At 39.9% G+C, this 11962-nt stretch overlaps 1 long non-coding RNA gene across 2 annotated transcripts; it reads right to left on the reverse strand.

Moving 5' to 3' along the window:
* Positions 1–6875: 6875 nt before the first annotated feature.
* On the reverse strand, positions 6876–11672 carry LOC109747735 (uncharacterized). Of its 2 annotated transcripts, none has more exons than XR_012201638.1 (6): positions 11071–11672; positions 10046–10147; positions 9564–9627; positions 8845–8963; positions 7627–7994; positions 6876–7232 (listed from the first exon to the last, which is right to left on the reverse strand). It is a non-coding gene; the product is annotated as an uncharacterized lncRNA (long non-coding RNA). The 2 variants fall into 2 exon arrangements; XR_012201637.1 differs by having other exon boundaries at positions 9326–9627.
* Between the last annotated feature and the right edge of the window lie 290 nt (positions 11673–11962).

Genomic DNA, 11962 nt, shown 5'->3' on the forward strand with positions numbered 1-11962 from the left:
AAAAGGACACATATCCTAACACTTATACAAAATTGATGACTTAGATGTGAAACACACGAAGTAACGTTTTTCTTCAATCAATGAAGACTAACCCTATAAGTGTGAAGAAATTAACGAAGAATTTGATTCTCAGAGCCCTACGACAATTGTAGGCGGCGTCTGAAATCATCATTCTTATATGGTGGGTCACGCAACCAACGATAGTTGAAAATCTTCAATTTGAGTTTTTCTTCAATTTTTCAAGTTCCTCAGTTGTTCACATTCTTCAACTTTGCAGAGTCTTCACTCTTTCCGTTGTTGTACTTCATTGACTATATATTTATTTGAGTTGTCTGTCCTCTACAGCATTCACTTATTGCTATTTCTTCAAGTTGACTTTTCTGCTAAGTGAATGTGATCGGACCCTTCCCCCTCTATGCTAAACTCAACCTACTATGTTCACAAATTCTTCATGTGCGTTCTATTTGAAACCCGTTCAAAATCTTCAATATGTCCTTGTCAGCTGAAGAATTTGCGAATGACACTTTAAAATATTCATATCTCAATTTTCGGCTTTTGCCAATCAAATTGTTCTGCATCCCACGATACGATTTATCTATTCACCCACGATCTCACTGCTACCTCTTGAGCACTGCGTTGGTTTTTCCCTTGAAGAGGAAAGGGTGATGCAGTAAAGTAGCGTAAGTATTTCTCTCAATTTTTTAGAACCAAGGTATCAATCCAGTAGGAGGCTACGCACGAGTCCCTCGCACCTACACAAACAAATAAGAACCTCGCAACCAACGCGATAAAGGGGTTGTCAATCCCTTCACGGTCACTTACGAGAGTGAGATCTGATAGATATGATAAGATAATATTTTTGGTATTCTTATGATAAAGAGAAATAAAGATGCAAAGTAAAATAAAAGGCAATGGAAATAGCTAAGTATTGGAAGATTAATATGATGGAGAATAGACCCGGGGGGCATAGGTTTCACTAGTGGCTTCTCTCAAGATAGCATAAGTATTACGGTGGGTGAACAAATTACTGTCGAGCAATTGATAGAATTGAGCATGGTTATGAGAATATCTAGGTATGATCATATATATAGGCATCATGTCCGTGACAAGTAGACCGACTCCTGCCTGCATCTACTACTATTACTCCACACATCGACCGCTATCCAGCATGCATCTAGAGTATTAAGTTCATAAGAACAGAGTAACGCTTTAAGCAAGATGACATGATGTAAAGGGATAAACTCATGCAATATGATATAAACCCCATCTTGTTATCCTTGATGGCAACAATACAATACATGTTGTTTCCCTTTCTGTCACTGGGATCGAGCACCGCAAGATTGAACCCAAAGCTAAGCACTTCTCCCATTGCAAGAAAGATCAATCTAGTAGGCCAAACCAAACTGATAATTCAAAGAGACTTGCAAAGATAACCAATCATACATAAAATAATTCAGAGAAGATTCAAATATTGTTCATAGATAAACTTGATCATAAACCCACAATTCATCGGTCCGGCAAACACACCGTAAAAGAAGATTACATCGAATAGATCTCAACGAGAATCATGGAGAACTTTGTATTGAGATCCAAAGAGAGAGAAGAAGCCATCTAGCTAATAACTATGGACCCGAAGGTCCGAGGTAAACTACTCACACATCATCGGAGAGGCTATGGTGTTGATGTAGAAGCCCTCCGTGATCAATGCCCCCTCCGGCAGGACGCCGGAAAAGGCCCCAAGATGGGATCTCATGGGTACAGAAGGTTGCGGCGGTGGAATTAGGTTTTCGTGGATGCCTTTGATGGTTTGGGGGTACGTAGGTATATATAGGAGGAAGAAGTATGTCGGTGGAGCAACATGGGCCCCACGAGGGTGGAGGGCGCGCCTGGAGGGGGGTAGGCGCGCCCCCTGCCTTGTGCTCTCCTCGTTGCTTTCTTGACGTAGACTCCAAGTCCTCTGGATCACGTTTGTTCCGAAAATCACGTTCCCGAAGGTTTCATTCCGTTTGGACTCCGTTTGATATTCTTTTTCTGCGAAACACTGAAATAGGCAAAAAATACTGCAATTTGGGCTGGGCCTCCGGTTAATAGGTTAGTCCCAAAAATAATATAAAAGTGTATAATAAAGCCCATTAAACATCCAAAACAGAATATAATATAGCATGGAACAATCAAAAATTATAGATACGTTGGAGACGTATCAAGCATCCCCAAGCTTAATTCCTGCTCGTCCTCGAGTAGGTAAATGATAAAAACAGAATTTTTGATGTGGAATGCTTCTTTACATACTTTTTAATGTAATCCATTTTTATTGTGGCATGAATATCTAGGTCCGAAAGATTCAAGATAAAAGTTTAATGTTGACATAAAAACAATAATACTTCAAACATGCTAACCTAGCAATTATGTCTTATCAAAATAACATAGCCAAAGAAAGCTTATCCCTACAAAATCATATAGTTAGGCTATGTTTCAATATTGTCACACAAACGTTCTCATCATGCATAACCCCGATGACAAGCCGAGCAATTGGTTCATACTTTTAACGCGCTTCAGCCTTTTCAACTCTTACGCAATACATGAGCGGAAGCCATGGATATAGCACTATGCGTGGAGTAAAGTATAATGATGGGGGTTATGAGAGAAGACAAAAAGGTAGAAAGTCTCACATTGACGCGGCTAATCAATAGGCTATGGAGATGCCCATCGATTGATGTCAATGAGAGGAGTAGGGATTGCCATGCAACGGATGCACTAGAGCTATAAATATGTGAAAGCTCAACAAAAGAAACTAAGTGGGTGTGCATCCAACTTGCTTGCTCATGAAGACCTAGGGTATTTTGAGGAAGCCCATCATTGGAATATACAAGCCAAGTTCTATAATGAAAAATTCCCACTAGTATATGAAAGTGACAACATAGGAGACTCTCTATCATAAAAATCATGGTGCTACTTTGAAGCACAAGTGTGGAAAAGGATAGTAGCATTGTCCCTTCTCTCATTTTCTCTCATTTTTTTGTTTGGGCCTTCTCTTGTTTTTTTGCTTTGGCCTCTTTTCTCTTTTCTTTAGTTCGGAATCTCATCCCGACTTGTGGGGGAATCATAGTCTCCATCATCCTTTCCTCACATGGGACAATGCTCTAATAATGATGATCATCACACTTTTATTACTTACAACTCAACAATTACAACTCAATACTTAGAACAAGATATGACTCTATGTGAATGCCTCCGGCGGTGTACCGGGATATGCGATGAATCAAGAGTGACATGTATGAAAAAATTATGAATAGTGGCTTTTCCACAAAATACGATGTCAACTACATGATCATGCAAAGCAATATGACAATGATGAAGCGTGTCATAATAAACGAAACGGTGGAAAATTGCATGGCAATATATCTCGGAATGGCTATGGAAATGCCATAATAGGTAGGTATGGTGGCTGTTTTGAGGAAGATATAGGGAGGTTTATGTGTGATGGAGCGTATCGTATCATGGGGTTTGGATGCACCGGCGAAGTTTGCACCAACTCTCAATGTGAGAAAGGGCAATGCGCGGTACCATAGAGGCTAGAAAATTGTGGAAGGTTGAGAGTGCGTATAATCCATGGACTCACATTAGTCATAAAAAACTCATATACTTATTGCAAAAGTTTATTAGCCCTCGAAGCAAAGTACTACTACGCATGCCCCTAGAGGGATAGATTGGTAGGAAAAGACCATCGCTCGTCCCCGACCGCCACTCATAAGGAAAGCAATAAAAGAACACCTATGTGTCAAAATTGCTACACAACTTTTACCATACGTGCATGCTACGGGACTTGCCAACTTTAACAAGAGTATTTCTCAATTTCACAATTACTCAACTAGCACACTCTAATATTACCACCTTTATATCTCAAAACACTTATCAAGTATCTAACTTCTCATGATATTCAATAAACTCAATATAGAAGATTAATTTCACAATTAGAGCAAATTACCATGCTATTTAAGACTCTCAAAATAATATAAGTGAAGCATGAGAGTTCAACAATTTCTATAAAATATAACCACCGCCATGCTCTAAAAGATATAAGTGAAGCTCTAGACCAAAACTATATAGCTCAAAGAATATAAGTGAAGCACATAGAGTATTCTAACAAATTCCGAACCATGTGTGTCTCTCTCAAAAGGTGTATACAGCAAGGATGATTATGGCAAACTAACAAATAAAGACTCAAATCATACAAGATGCTCCAAGCAAAACACATATCATGTGGTGAATAAAAATATAGCTCCAAGTAAATTTACCGATGGATGAGGACGAAAGAGGGGATGCCTTCCGGGGCATACCCAAGCTTTGGCTTTTTGGTGTCCTTATATTATCTTGGGGTGCCATGGGAATCCCTAGGCTTTTGCCACTCCTTGTTCCATACTCCATCAAAGCTTTACCCAAAACTTGAAAACCTCACAACACAAAATTTAACCGAAAATCTCGTGAGCTCCATTAGCGAAAGAAAACAAAACACCACTTCAAGGTACTGTATTGAACTAATTCTTTATTTATATTGGTGTTAAACCTACTGTATTCCAACTTCTCTATGGTTTATAAACTATTTTACTGGCCATAGATTCATCAAAATAAGCAAACAACACACGAAAAACAGAATCTGTCAAAAACAGAACAGTTTGTAGTAATCTGTAACTAACGCAAACTTCTGGAACTCTAAAAGTTCAGCCAAAATAGGAAGACCTAAATAATTTGTTTATTGATCTTCTGCAATTGGAATCAATATTATATCATGTTCTGGTAATTTTTAACAATTGTTTTCGTGAATAGAAAGTTCTGGAATTTTCAGCAAGATCAAATAACTATCATCCAAGAAGATCCTATAGGTTTAACTTGGCACAAACACTAATTAAAACTTAAAAACAAATCTAACCAGAGGCTAGATCAAAGATTTATTCCTAAACAGAAACAAAAAACTAAAAACTAAAAATAAAATTGGGTTGCCTCCCAACAAGCGCTATCGTTTAACGCCCCTAGCTAGGCATAAAAACACGGATAGATCTAGGTATTGCCATCTTTGGTAGGCAATTCTTCAATAAGGCGCCTATCACCCCTACGGGTTTCTTTCTTTTTATTAATAATCAAACTTCTAGGCACGAAATCAAAGAAATCTCTTGTGGCAAAAGGTTCCTTAAGGATAGCGAAAAGATCAGGGTGAACACTTATGGATTTAAGGTCCGCCTTCCCTTTACTAGAAGTTTCACCCTTATTCTTAGGAACATACATTAACTTGGCAAGCTTAGCATTGGAAGAAGTGTTTTTCACGGAAGAAAAGGCAGATCCTAGGTTAGTAATAATATCCTCAATTTTATTAATTCTAGTGGAATCTTGATCTATCCTTTCATTAACCATAGGTTCCTTTTCTTTAAAAAAATTAAGAGCAACTCCTATCTTAGATCCGTATTGGGTAATTTGATTATGGATCTTTTTATCCAAATTTTCAATCAACTCTACGGTGGCAATTTTATTTTCAATAATTTCAAGCCGTTGCATCACATGTTCCAAAGTTAAAATAGTTCCATTAACCAAAAGAGGTGGTGAGCCAAACAAATCTATCATAGCATTATAAGAATCAAACGTATGGCTACCAAAAATGTTTCCTTCGGTAATGGTATCAAGAATATATCTATGCCAAGGGGTGATGCCTACATAAAAATTGTGAAATGGTAGTAGATTGCTTTCTAGCATATTTATTTTGAGCGTTATAGATTCTATACCAAGCATCTTTTAGACTTTCTCCCTTTCTTTGTTTAAAATTAAGAACTTCATTCTCGGGAGACAGCGGAGTAGATAAAGGACTAGCCATAGCGACAAAAAAGTGAAAAAGAGGCAAACGGAAAGAGAGGGCGAATAAAACGGCAAGGGTGAAGTGGGGGAGAGGAAAACGAGAGGCAAATGGCAAATAATGTAATGTGAGGGATAAGGGTTTGTGATGGGTACTTGGTATGTTGACTTTTGCGTAGACTCCCCGGCAACGGCACCAGAAATGGCTCGTTGTCGGGAGTCCAAATCTTGTCTTGACTTTGCGTAAGCCTCCCCGGCAACGGCGCCAGAAATCCTTCTTGCTACCTCTTGAGCACTGCGTTGGTTTTCCCTTGAAGAGGAAAGGGTGATGCAGTAAAGTAGCGTAAGTATTTCCCTCAGTTTTTTAGAACCAAGGTATCCGTCCAGTAGGAGGCTACACACGAGTCCCTCGCACCTACACAAACAAATAAGAACCTCTTAACCAACGCGATAAAGAGGTTGTCAATCACTTCACGGTCACTTATGAGAGTGAGATCTGATAGATATGATAAGATAATATTTTTGATATTTTTATGATAAAGAGAAATAAAGATGCAAAGTAAAATAAAAGGCAATGAAAATAGCTAAGTATTGAAAGATTAATATGATGGAGAATAGACCCGGGGGCCATAGGTTTCACTAGTGGCTTCTCTCAAGATAGCATAAGTATTACGGTGGGTGAATAAATTACCGTCGAGCAATTGATAGAATTGAGCATAGTTATGAGAATATCTAGGTATGACTAGCAAAAAGGCCCGTGCGTTGCAACGGGGAAAAAAAGATCTATCACCATAAGTAAGCATATCTCAAGGCCTAGCAGACTTGCACATACTAAATATGCAATACTCGACAAGGGGCTAACGCTCACAGCTCCTACTAACACTGACAGTATGTATCATGTCCTACAACTCTTGAATCGCCAAGGTCCTTAAGCTAGGACAAAAGTATATAGAAACATGAAAATTAAAAAATAGATCAACATGCTAAAGCATAGTTCGTCCCGCAGAATGGAAATGTAAATCTGGAAAAAGAAGACATTATACGAAAAGATGAGCAACATCAGATCAATTGTCTAAATTGTGATCAAACACTGTAGAGATATATGACATGACAGCAACACTGAAAATGTGTTTGTTGTGAAACTTCAACGTGATTGTGCAATACCCACTGAAAGAACACATTTGTGACATGGAAGTAACTACCATATATATGTGGCCATCCTTTCTCTATGTGAGCAAATCCTAATCAACCAAAGATATCTGAAACCACTCGTGTCTCGGTAGGCATATTTGTCATCGACATATTTATCGTATCTTGATGCTTCACTCTTGATTCTCTTGAATCCATCATAATGGTCTTCTTGGCGCGGACTTTCTCCTTCATCTACTAAAAACCTGATGTCACCAAAAAGACGAATCAGCTTGTACACAAAACATTACATCACTGACAAATTTCTAAGATCAATATATACTCCTCGCTGTGAAGAGTTAGAGCATATCCAAACTGAGAACAGTTGGAATATATCTAGCTAATCCTAACTGAGAAGAGTTAGAACATATCCAAACTTCCTAGCGAGATGTATGTATTTCTAGGAAGCTTAGGCCGGGTTACAATTATGTATGTAATGCCTTAGGAAAATCAAATAAAACAGCAGTAAGGGAGCTAGCTCCCTCACCCTTTGGTTCAAAGTTCCACACTGTTGATACCCGGGAGGAACATGCTGCCCAGAAACAAAAGTTGTGTTTTCGTAGAAAAAAACTTGCTTTTAAGCATGACTGAAAGTACTACCTTGGGTGCGGTATGGGTTGTCCTCATCCTGGTCTGCCAACATGCTCAGCTTGGCGGCAGCTGGCGACGTGGTTGCGAGGCTTGGGGCCATGGCGAGGACGTCGTCCAGGATGGCACACGAGCCTGTCAAGCTCGAGGATAGGGGGCTTCGGCAGTGGCAAAAGGATGCACGTGTGGATGCTCCCTTAGCAGGCGTCGTTGTCGACCTGCTAGCCAACATTCTTCTCTTGCTCTAGTTCTGCTATTATACAGGCATGTGGTGCTTAGTTTTAATTTCCCTGTCGTTCTTGGACCATGACTGATCACCACCATACATTTATACGATCTATTACTCCGTACTTGTTACTCTTGTTTCTCTGCATTGTTTGCTGCAAAAATTAAAACTTTGAGGTGCAGATTCACAAGAATGTCAGGACAATATTCAGAATATTTTCTTTTGAGCTTTGTTCATACGAATGATATTGTAGGTTGGATTGCTAGCTCAAGGTGCATCAGAGATCTAAAAAACGAAAATCTCCAAGGATCTTTTACCCACGTGCACACACAAATGGGCACACAGCCAAAACTTATATCCTTTTAGTCTGTTGGAAAATGAAGATACTAATATGCTGGAATTCTAACCTTCAGAAAACTCCCAATCGTCATTCAGTACGCACCTATACAGGGGCATTCCATGTACTTCTCCCAATCATCAATCTGCCGGGAAACTAATTATGGGCTGCATAAGCTGCCGGATACACACAAATATGATGCACTTGTTGTTGGAAGTTGCAACCAAAACAGTCATGCATGCCCATCTTCTCTGAAGTTTGAGTTAGCGGTTGTTCTACTACAGGTACTGTAATAGTAGAAGGTTGAGATTCTCTGTTGTTCTTGTCTAAAACTAAAAAGAATAAGTAAAATAATATTTGATAAAGGTGCTGCAATTCCTCTAACAAATTTCTGTGAAGTCTTGCTAGCTGGTATAAAATGCGAACTTATTATATTACCACTACCAACCACTAATGCGAATTCTTGACCTTGTTTCCCTCAAAAACAATATTTCTCCACATGAAGTTATTTATAAAAAAGGGACAACTTTCATGGTTCTAAAGTTAAAACTACAAAAATAATATATAGCTCAAACTCATGCACACCTTCAGCTAAATAACTACAGAGACTCTGAGTGCAACCATCCATGCAGCATTGATCTTACAAACAGCTCCATTATAAACACACCTGGGTACGGGACTCTTGCTCAATTGATCTACCAGCCTCAGCTTCCTCCTCTGTTACTATCTTCCATATTTTAATCTCCTCTCCAGTAGCTGTGTTATGTCCATTATCAAACCCTCGACCTGAAGAATGCATCAAACACAGTTATGTGATGCCTCGTTGGCTCCGACCTTCTTAAGAGAAGTAGTATACTTTTTTCCGAGAAAACAGAGAAGTAGTATACTTGAAACATCATAACACACATTACAATTTCGTACTTATAGACAACTAATGGCTTGACTAAACTAACCAAGCACATGTTATGTTTGGTGTTTTGACAGCAAGCCATACACAGAGTAAGAAGCACATGTTATGTTTGGTGACCTTCTTCATAGGTGTCACTACCAAAAAAAACCTACACACAGAAATCAACACCGCTACCGGGCCATGGCCACCGCCATGTCCACGCAGTCATGCATGCTACAGATCTCAGGCTCGACCTCACCTATCTCCTCCTTAACCGTGTAGTTGCAGAGCTGGCCAGGCGGCATGCTACTGGCAACGCCCCGCTGGTGATCAGCATCAGGGCAACCTTGGCGTAAATGAAACGGTCTTTTCCCTGTTCTTTCAGCGGCAGGTATACTTTCCCAAAACTGAACATATGGACTTCTCATGACAAAATATTTGAACCCACCCAAGAATTTGAACTTATTTGAACCTATCCAAAACACTGGATTCCATACATTTTTTTTAAGGTCGGTTATCAAAATCCTCAACAATGGTCAATTCAGTGTTGTCATCCATTTTCTGCAATGACAAGAAAAAGAATAGTTAAACGTTCCAGTCATATTGTTCAAACCATATTCGGGATTATTACAAAGTTGAACCAAGAAGGAATAATAATAAAATACTTGATCAAGACTGAAGCAATTCCTGTACCAATTTCTTCTAACTGGTATAATATGAAAACTTACTATATGTATATTTCCATAGAAAAGTTGCTCTATTACAGGTACTGCTACAGTACAAGGATTTAGATTCTCTACTGTTATTGTCTAAAATCAAGAAGGAATAATAAAACTCATATTTGATCAAGGCTGTTGCAACTCCTCTAGCAAATTTCCGTCAAGTTCTAGTCGCTGGTATAACATGCAATCACAACCAACCACTAATGCACACCTTCAGCCAAATAACTACAAAGACATAGAGTGGAACCATATAGTACCTCTGACCACGACGGAGATTTTTTTTGCTGTAACTGTTCTTTTTTTTGCTGGGACTGGTCGAATTTTGTGCTGCGACCCGGCGACGTCGAGTCATTGTTTTTCTAAAAACATATATTAGTTTTGTTAGAAGAAATAGTAATAAAGCATTAACCAACATCATGCTATTGGATCTTGACACGAAAATAGTCAATTAAATAAGTACAAATTCAGAGAAACTACTTCCATTGAAAATTGTATTTAAATAGAAGCCTCCTGCTCATGCTAAGAAAGCCTTGCTTCTGTTACTTGTATCTATTGGTTTACTTCTATTTAGTGCTAAGAAAGGCTGCAGAATTAACATAGTGGAAATTCAGGTAGCCAACTCAATTGTAAAACTGAAGGGCATGCAAAAGCAATGTTGTGACCCTTTTAGGCATTAACATGTTTAAAGCTTACAGAGCATGTACTAAAAACATACAGAATTAATGAGTAGTACTTGATGACAGATGTAAAATACTTATAAAGACCACCTTCAGTAGAGTGGAACCATATAGCACTGACCTCAACCTACTGATTTAGAATTGAAAAGATCTCTGTGTTTTCGTTTATTTTGGTAAGACCAGTGCTATACATAAATCATTGTTCTCTGGTGTGCATATAAATACATATTCATAGATAAATCATTGTTCTCTGGTGTGTATATATTTCATCTCCAGGTAGCCTAATTTTGGCTAATCTATCAGGCCTAAAAAGTGCATACTATATGTATAGATTAGATAGTTCTTAGCTGATATGCTACCCGAATCTGGATGAGGAAGCATGGAAAAGATGATGCCCTCCAGTAGCTATCTGGTGCATATTTTAACTACTTGTCAGACCATTATTCATCCTTATTGGTGCTACCAAATGTGAGATCTCTGGGACATGCTTAAGTTTCCTTCTGGTTTCCATTATTTAGAAACCATCAGGCAGAATTGACTTCTTGAGGCATGTAATCATCGCCGTTCATGATAGATGTATAAACTGATGAGACTATAGTATGTACCTCAGGCCAGGCGAAATTCCAGCGGGCGGTGGAGCACCTGCAGACGGATCTCCAACGAAATCGATGGTGTAGAGGAACGGCGATGTCGGGCAAGAAACTTGCGATGCGATCTAATCGTGGCCGAGGGGTTCCTTCCTATAGCATCAATTTCGGTGTACCGTACGACCCCGTGCAACATGCACTCTTCTTCGAATCCGAGATGTGTGGGGAGCTCGAGGACGTAGGGAGGGGCGAGATTGGGGCGAGACGATGTTGGTCTGCATCCCTGCAACGGAGGTGGCCACGGCGGGCGGGGATGGATGTGGGGGCGGGCGGGGATGGCTGCGGCGGCGGGCGGCGGCGGCGACGACGGGCACGCATAGAAGAAGAAAGAGGAGGCCGAGCCAGAGAAGAGGATAGAGGAGATCTAGCCGGCTGGGAGGGGCGAGATTGGGGTGACACGATGTTGGTCTGCATCCCTGCGACGAAGGTGGCTACGGCGGGCGGGATGGCTGCGGGCGGCGGGCGACGGCGGTGACGGCGGGCACACAGAGAAGAAGAAAGAGGAGACCGAGTCAGAGAAGAAGAAAGAGGAGATCGAGCCGGCTGTGCTTTGTTTTCTTAGGCCCAACTGTGGTCAGTTCACGGCAAGCACAAAAACATAGTAAACATGGCCTGGCCCAATAAATATTCCAGGAGCCCAATAACAAACACAACGCAGCCGAATAATATTTTCAACGAGAAATTTAGTACCACCTCAGTTAGAACATCAACAATAATAATATGGGTGAACGGATTAAAAATTTGGTGAAACACACCTTGCTTTATTAGTAGGTATAGATCATGTATATAGGCATCACGTCCGTGACAAGTAGACCGACTCCTGCCTGCATCTACTACTATTACTCCACAC

This window comes from Aegilops tauschii, chromosome 1 (assembly GCF_002575655.3).
Source record: "Aegilops tauschii subsp. strangulata cultivar AL8/78 chromosome 1, Aet v6.0, whole genome shotgun sequence".
Classification (NCBI taxonomy): Eukaryota; Viridiplantae; Streptophyta; class Magnoliopsida; order Poales; family Poaceae; genus Aegilops; species Aegilops tauschii.